Genomic DNA, 9,114 nt, shown 5'->3' with positions numbered 1-9,114 from the left:
AGTCGCCCTGGTATAGTCACTTGTAAAAGAGCCGGATGTCTCAACAAAACCCTTTCACCTTGAAGGGATAGGCTAGAAATCAAGTGCGGTGCTGTAGCTCCAAACACTTGAAGTTTCGTAGTATGCCTCAAGTGTGACTTATAGTAGGATGGCATAGACTATTGATTTAAATTGGGATTAATTTACCGAATAGAGTAAAAGTCCAGTTTTACTTTATTGATCGAGACAACTTGATGAACCATTTCATCTCTCAGGACACTTAGTTTTAAATAACCTAAAACTAAGTTTGTAGCGATAATACCAACCAATTTTAAGTTAATAGTTTTACCTATTAAGTTATTAGTTATGGAAAATTGAATTTAGTTTAATTTTGCAAATCATGATTGGTTAATTTATTTTAATGTATTTGGTATTAGGTTGGTGGTATTATAATCTATTATAATTATGCAAGCAACCACAATAACAAATAAGAACATGCAAATCTTAAATGGCCAAGATTAGTGATTGATCTTACTAGAGCTTATTAGCAAGATCAATCGGGTCAAGGGGTCACAACACAAAACAACCACAAGGATGGACTCTTAGTGCATCCCGTCATCTTTGGTAACTCTCACTGACTTCAAGAACTCCATGAGCTCGTCCTCGGTTTTCCTTCGGGTCTTCTTCATTACAAAATTACACTAATACAAGTAATGAAAAACTAAACCCTATCTATTACAAATTTTGAACCATCAAGGTGGCCAAAAACCATATAATAAAACCGAAAACAAAATACAACTTTTGAACCATCCATATGACTAAAATAAAAATCATTCAACCAAACAAACAAGGTCAGGCCAGATTTACATATTCAACGAAAAATAAGTCGGGCAATATTTTGGTCAAATAAAATAAATAAAATTTTGACCAAACTAAAATTGCCTTAATATTTTATCTAGATAAAAAAACGTCAACTACTTTGAAGTTTATGATGTAGAACCGGTAAAATTACCGGATTCGACTCGTATGTTGTAACCAAGGCTCTGATACCACTGTTGGGTTTCAGTGGTGATCAGTTAAAATTTTGTTTATTAAAACCGATTCAATAAACGTGGTTAATAATAATTAATCATATTAATTAATAATTATACGCAGCGGAATATATATAATTAATCAGCACCGAAAACTAAACCCGACAGGATCCGGTTACATACAATACGAGTACGAATCAAAAACATTAAATATATAATTATAAACTAATAATAATTTATGTTTACCTCGGTTAATAATTAATCGGTTGAGACACCAAAGGCTAACGAACCGAGCTAGGTGACACAAGAGATCCAACGGCCAACAGAGGTGGTGCACGACGGCAACCCGGCAGCGGTGGTGGTGTGTGGCAGCGGCTGGACAGCAGCAACTGGCGGCAGAGGCACCGGCAGGCAGTGGCGGATGAGCGGCGGTGGACAGACAGCGTTGGCACCGGCAGGCGGTGGCGGACAGGCGGCGATGGCTGGTCAAGTGCCGGCGGTGATGGCGGCGGTGAAGCAGGTGGCCGGCTACTAGGATGGAGGAAGAGAGAAGATGAACTTGTTAGGATTTGCTTAGGGTTAAGGTTATGTCAAAAACATCATGTATTTATATAACCTTTAATTAGGTATAACTAATCTAATTAGTTATAAACCTAATGGGCCAACAAGTCCACCTCTTGCTCCAAAGCCCGTTCCATATAATTTCATCTCGTTAAAGTATCTAACCCGGTTAACTTACTTAAGCTGGTTAATGATTCGTTACCTCACGGTGTAACTCTCACGGGTCATAACCCAGTTGGCCGTATTGACTTACCCGAACCGGTCCATAATTCTAACATAATGTTAGTCTAAGGATTATCTGGTAACTCTAAATAAGAGATTCGGCTTCTGACTCAATTCCAGTTTCATCTTTTGAGTCCTAATCTAAATAAAAATCTAAGCTCTCTACTCGGCTATAAATTCATAATTCGATCTGAGCTTATCTTTGACTCCAACTATAAATTAAAACATTAACCTAATATAAAAGTTTTACAAAAACCATTCACCCATTCATTTATAAGCTATTTGTTTTTGTTCAATGTACATGAAGAAAATATAATAGCAACAATAGCATGTGACATCAAGTAGTTTCATTGGAGTGTGATCAGTCATCAGAGAGATGCTCTATAACATTTATTGTAGAATACGAGATTTTTGTTTGAATACTTCAAAATTGAAAATGGCAAAAATGTATGTGGAGGGAAATGAAAAAAATCCTTCCCTCACATTTATTTTGATTTAATTTAAAAAAAATAACCTACTCATCAGGCATCCATGATTAAATTATTTTGTCGTATCAGATTTTCAAAAGCACATAAAAATTATTATTTCTTGTTATTAACCCTAGTACTGTAAATTTCTAACACTACAACAAAAAAAAACAAAAATAATAATAATAAAAAAAAAACATAGACTAATCAGAAAAGTATGTTTTTGGAGCACTTACATACACGTTTAGTTAAATAAGTTGAATTTAAATCAATTTAAGGTATGCTTAGTAAAGAGTTTTTCGAAGTTTATAACTTTAAAGTTTTAAAATCAATAAAAAAATTTTGTTTAATTGAAGGGGCTTGAAACTTTTATATTAGGATAAAAAATTATATATTGAAAAGCTCTTAGTAGTAATGCTTAAAAAATGTACAAACTTTTAATATTTAAATAACCTTCCAAGATATATACATTTAGTATTGTGTTTTTTAGTTATAGCTATGCCCATTTTAGTCATTTTATATATTTTATTAAAAGTTTCAGTTACTCTGACAAACACCTAAACAAATCTAACAAACTACACTACTAGCATCCAGCCACCAACTAATTTTGCCAAACATACCGCTAATATGTTCACGAGTTAGCTTATTTATTTTTAGATTTTTTTAAAATATTTGTAACAACTTTAAATGGATAAGTTTTTATTTAAGATGTAAACTAAAATAAGAATAGTTTAAACAATACAATTCTATGTATATTTGCTTTTAATTTTAGTGTACTAGTTTTTTTTTAATTGAAAAAAAAAATCCAATTATAATAAAGCAATGGGTAAGCAAACAACAAACTGCGTCATCACCTTCTTTTGAATAACAAACTCAATCTCACTGAAAATAAAGTTTTAGTTATTGGGTGTCGATAAGTTACTGTGCACGACCCGTTGAACTCTTTTCTAAAACATCAATAAACCCATGTACTAGTATATCAAAAAATAAAGTTAACATGCAAATACAATGGTAAAAAGTAAATCGTTCTCCGCCTTTATCCATTTCCCATGTCATTTTGGTAAGTAAATTCATTTATCATATATCTTTATATAAGGCGCTATCTAATATTGGTAAATAAATTCATTTATCATATATCGTTATAAGGCTAGTTGCTATGGATGGATTTTAACTTTTAAAGCCCCTTTATTCACTTAAGGCATGAGTAGTTGTTAATGTCTTTTAATGGTTATTTTCAATCACATCATCACCTATTTTACTATTTTAGTAAAAAAATATTGGTAATATATCATGCCCTTAACACCCATTCTATCCTTACACTTCAAGACACATATGAGCTTTATTGTAATAATTCTTGTAAAACCGCATAATGCCTTAAAGGATGATGTAGAGGGTTTATCCGTTCATATAATTCCTCTATAACGCCCAATTACAATTTACAAAGAGCTTGTGTGATTATTATTGAAACAGGCCCCACTACTTACCCCCTTACTGCCCGTTAACACTACCGGCTCCCTCCTTGCTGGCCTGACGTGATGTGCCAGGTTTTAAAGCCTTGCCATGTCACTTTACCGTACCCGTCAAAACCCTCAACGACCTGCCTAAACATTGAGAGAAAATTGTAGATAATGAAACAACCCACAACAATATAATTAATTGCAATGTCCTTATCAGGTACATGATAACATTTAGATTCAATTAAGTCAAATGTCAGTACGGTAGATCGTCAACAAAACATAAAAATGTTTTTGTACAAATAATTCATATATGTTATAAACACCACAAAATAATTTCATTGCACACACTGCGGACGTTAAAGTTGTATAAATATGAATATTCCAATTAGAGGGACAATATATGGCTCACTCAACAAGATATGTACTACCTCTATGAAATTTATAATGAAAAATATTGAGAAAATTGTAACAAAGTAAAACTTTTGATGCTTTTCTCAAATTTAAGCCACTAAAACAAGTGATCTTAATATGAGGCTAGGCAATTTGTTAGAGGCAGTTGTCTCTTAAAGGAGATGTCTCGTTTTTGAATCTAAGCAAGGATGTAACTTGGGTTTATTAGTGTTATAGAGTATTGCATAATATTTGTCATTTAAAGAAAATATAGAATAGAAATAATATTTGTCATTAAAAAAATATAGTAGAAGTGAAAATATACTTAAAAATTATTAAACTTTAATAATTAAACTATCTTTATTCAACAATCGTACTTCTAACTTTTATTTTGCTGTAAGAGTAATCCCACTTGTATAATTATCGATTTACACTTGATGTTTCTCTTATATTACTAATTTAAACTATCGTTATTTAACAGCCATATTTCTAACTTTTACTACGTTGTAAGAGTAATCCCACTTATATAATCATCGATTTACACCTGATTTTGCTAAAAAAAACATAAGTTTCCTTACTTTTCTCGTTATCCTTTATGTGATTGAAATTGGGTGGAAACGACGTGTAAAACTATGGTGATTGTGCTAGTAAGGATTCATTGACAATAAATGTGAAAGTTTGGAATTTTATTGATCACATTGCCAATAAGAATTGTTTTCGACAAAGAAGGCAGGACTTGGATTATTTATATATTAACAATTAACAAAAAAAGGTTTTGTCTCACGAACCGCTGTTCATTTAGCATTGTGCATTCTTAGTTTGTACCATACGAAGCTTGGTTTCTTCCATATGATCTGCTTTGTGTTTTATAGTTGGCTCTTCTCTATGTCTTAGATGGAGGTCTGGCATTTTCTTTTACACCCAAAGTTTCATCTAAACTCTTTGTTTTCTCTCTTCATGTGTTTTGTCTTCTGTAAAGCATTGGTGACTTTAATGGTTCTCACTTAGATACATGTCTTATATCTATTATTGAGAGTGCTGGACTGGTGGCTTTCCAGCTGTCTATGGCGGCGACAAGTTTTTCTTTGTAAAGCATCGATGGCTTTCCTGGTTCAGACTTCGGTTTTGTGTTTTTAGCGCTTCCCGGACCAATTCGGGCCGAGTACGTGGGGCCGGAATCTTAAATACACACAACCATCAATGACGATTATGAAAAAAATCATCCAAGATAAAAAAATAGTGAGAATGGGGCAGTGATGATAATGGGGTAACCTCAACCAAACCGTAATTACTTATATTTTCGTTCTCATGTTTATTGTTTAATTGTTTTGAGTTGTTCTCAGTGCTTTTGAGTTGTTGTTCTCAGTGCTTGGTTTCTTTTGATAGGTTATGGGTGAGGTATTTGAAACTATGGAGATTAGAATCTGAGATCTCTCTTACCTTTGCTAGCATGGCAACCACTTTTACGGTTATGATGGAAATTCCATCGACTCTTAGTCATGTTTTTCATTATTTAAGTATCGTTTTTAAATGCAAATTTATTTTACTTATCGAGACTTAAACACATGACATTTAGGTGTTTAAAATTGTAAAGATATAAACATTCACTACTTTTAATGAGAACACAAAATATTCATGCTTCATATCAAAGTTAACATTTTCAAATTACATTTTTCTTTGATTACTTTCTCCATCTGAATCCATCCAAGACGGCCATAGGTCCGACACCCCGCCTAGGCCTGAATTTTTTTATATAAAATTATATGTATTTTTATCAATTACATAACAACTAGCTTGATCTGGGTATTACTTCCAACTAAAAAGTTATGAATTCTAGTCTCACTTGTGACATTCTTAATCCTATTTTTATACAAAAGGTTTCTTACACAACTTAAATTATAATCAATAAAGCCCATATCAAAATTAAATTGTTTAAACCCAACAAAATACTCCTTTTATTTAAGGTACAAAAAATTTTTTGTCTTCAACCCAGAATTTTTTTACTTTATCGAAGCCGACTATGAATCCATCAACATCATAACTTCCTTAACTCTCAAACGTAAAAATGATAGTTTAATTTAATCTTTTTGAACATGAAATGGCTGAATGGATCGATAATAAGCGAATACACAAATTAAAAAAATATTATTAACAAATAAAATTAAAAATTAAAAAAGAAAAAAAGAGAAAGAGAAAGTATAAAACCAACTTTGCTGAAGGAGTATAACTGTAGATAATATTATTTAAAAGTAGCAAAGGTGTAATTATCCTAATGAAGTATGACTCCTGAGCAACTATTGACCAAATAGCCAAAAGCAAAGCAAAGCAAAGCAAAGCAAAGCGGTGAGGGGAACTAGCTTTCCTTTTCCAATATTATTCTCTCTCCATCAAAAGCACACACTCTCACCTCTGCATTCTTTGACCTGAATCTTGTTCTTTCATCATAATTCTTTGATTTTTTCTAGTGGATCCTACTCTTTCTTTCATGAGTGTTGTCGTTGATTTCCAATTATTCTTATCCTCTAGGGTTTGAATCATTTCTTTCACTCTTCAACCCCAAGATTTCTTCACCTTTTCTTCGGAACAACAAACAAACCAACCCATCATGGTCTTTCATAATCATGACCATCTACAATGTGGGTTCTTCAAGATTTTGACCAGAGAAAAACCCCTTTTGTGTTTACTCTAAAAAGGGTGGCTTTTGTTTTGTGGGTTTTGTGTGTGCACACCGGGTGTTTGTGAAAATGCCCATGTACCAGCCTTCTACTGGTGGCCAGGTTTTAGATCTGGAAACTGCTGTCAAAGATGGCATTTTGGGTGGTGGTGGTGATGGAGGCCTTATCTGTGCTGACGTCAGCAGTACAAATTTGGGGAAACTGGATCTGAAGAAGATGATTGAACAGCTTGATTCAATTGAAGTCCCATCTGTGTTTATCTGTCCTATCTCATTAGAACCAATGCAAGATCCAGTGACCCTTTGTACTGGACAGACTTATGAAAGGTGTAATATCCTCAAATGGTTCTCATTAGGACACTTCACTTGTCCCACCACAATGCAAGAGCTTTGGGATGACTCGCTCACACCAAACTCAACACTCAACCATTTGACTCACACCTGGTTTTCACAGAAGTACTTGGCCATGAAAAAGAGGTCAGATGATGTTCAAGGGAGGTCTTTGGAGCTCCTGGAGGTCTTGAAGAAAGTCAAAGGTCAAACCAGAGTCCAAACATTGAAAGAACTCAGAAAGCTTGTCACAGCCCATGAATCAGCCAAGAAAACGGTAGCCGATAACGGCGGGGTAAGCTTTCTCTCTTCGCTATTAGGACCTTTTACTAGCCACGCCGTTGGATCCGAATGCATGTCGATTTTGGTTAATTTACAGTTAAATTCAGACTCCATAACCAATCTGTTACAACCCACAAAGATTTCATTAATAGTTGATGTTTTGAATGAGGGTTCTCTAGAAACCAAGATAGATTGTGTAAAATTGATGGAGGCTTTGTTTACCGGCTCTGAAATCGTTCCAAGTTTGAGTCTTGTAGTGGGAGTTTTAAGATTAGTGAAAGACAAAAGACACCAACATGGGATATTAGCAGGGTTGAGGTTGTTGAAGATCATATGCTCACAAGAATCGGTGGGAAACTCGATTATAAGCATCGGAGGCGTTCCACAGTTGGTTGAAATGTTGCCTCATTTCAACTCTGAATGTTTAGAATTATCTTTATATGTTCTTGAAGTTCTTTCTTTAATCCCAGATGGTGCTTTGGCTCTCAAGAACTGTTCTAATACGATTCCCAATTTGGTAAAATTGTTGATGAAGATATCAGAAGACTGTACACAGTATGCGTTATCAATTTTGTGGGAAGTTTGCAAGCTTTCACCAGAAGAATGTGCTGCAACTGCGGTGAACGCGGGACTTGCAGCAAAACTTTTGCTTGTGATTCAGAGTGGGTGTAATCCGGTATTGAAGCAACGGTCAGCGGAGCTTTTGAAATTGTGTAGCTTGAATTGTACATCTACCATTTTCATGTCAAAGTGTAAGCTAACAAGGACATTGCAATGAGGAGAAAAGTGGACAAAGGTCAAAACTTGTTGATATGATTGGTCTACCATGTATGTAAATGGAACAAAAAGCTTCATGCACATGTGGATTTGGTCAGAGTTCTACATGAATAAATGTTGGTGAAGCATGTGAAGGTAGCATAGAGAAAGAGTACATATGATTGAAGAAGAAGAAGATTATGATGATGATAAAGAAAAAAGAATGCTTCTTTGTTTGCATTTAGTGATGCAATGTCTACAAAGTTGAATGTATTTGTAGGTTGTGACTCCTCCATAATGTTAAGGTCCATGTAATTCAATTTTGTTTCCAAATCTTCTATGAATGTAGCTGATAGTTTTCACATTACTTATTTGGTATGGTTTTTTCTTGATTCAAATTTTGATTCTGGTGCATGGAAATGATTATTGAAACCAAGGTCACTTGTATGGAGTGATGGTGTTTTTTTTTTCCTATGTAATTCATTATTGGAAAATTTATGGGACCTTAGGTAAATTGTAGTCTATGCTGAACAAATGACCTTTAAAAGAGTTAAAAGGTAAGAAACAAGTGGAAGGTGGATCCAAACCTAAAACATATGATAAAGGGACTCATGCTTACCACAATGTATAAGTTTGGGAGGAATGTGTTGATGTGAAGAAATCTTTGATTTTGTCACCATCAAGCTCTTTCTTCTCGGATAAAATAAAATAATCAACAAAGTTAAATTGATGCTTAGACTAAGGGGTATAGATACTAAAATGCCGATGAAAAGCTGAAGTGGCAGCTGTGACCATGAAAAGCTGAAGTGGCAGCTGTGACCAACGGCAAGCACCACCCCTTTAATATGGAGGCCACTCATCGGCGTTTTATTAATAACTTTATTGATATAGAACTCTTATTTTATTTGAAAAAGAAGGAAAGCAAACTAAGAAATATTTCATTAATAATGTGAAAAAGGCAAAAT

General features: G+C 34.0%; 1 pseudogene; it reads left to right on the top strand.

Moving 5' to 3' along the window:
- The first annotated feature begins 6,698 nt into the window (after positions 1-6,698).
- LOC143622086 (U-box domain-containing protein 30 pseudogene) lies at positions 6,699-8,434 on the top strand (annotated as a pseudogene).
- Positions 8,435-9,114: the final 680 nt, after the last annotated feature.

This window comes from Bidens hawaiensis, unplaced genomic scaffold, assembly GCF_021521415.1.
Source record: "Bidens hawaiensis isolate Kalapana, Puna unplaced genomic scaffold, B.hawaiensis_p1.1 tig00003022_1, whole genome shotgun sequence".
NCBI classification, from domain to species: Eukaryota; Viridiplantae; Streptophyta; class Magnoliopsida; order Asterales; family Asteraceae; genus Bidens; species Bidens hawaiensis.
The sequence above is the reverse complement of the archived record's forward strand: the minus strand, read 5'-3'. Positions and strand labels throughout refer to the sequence as shown.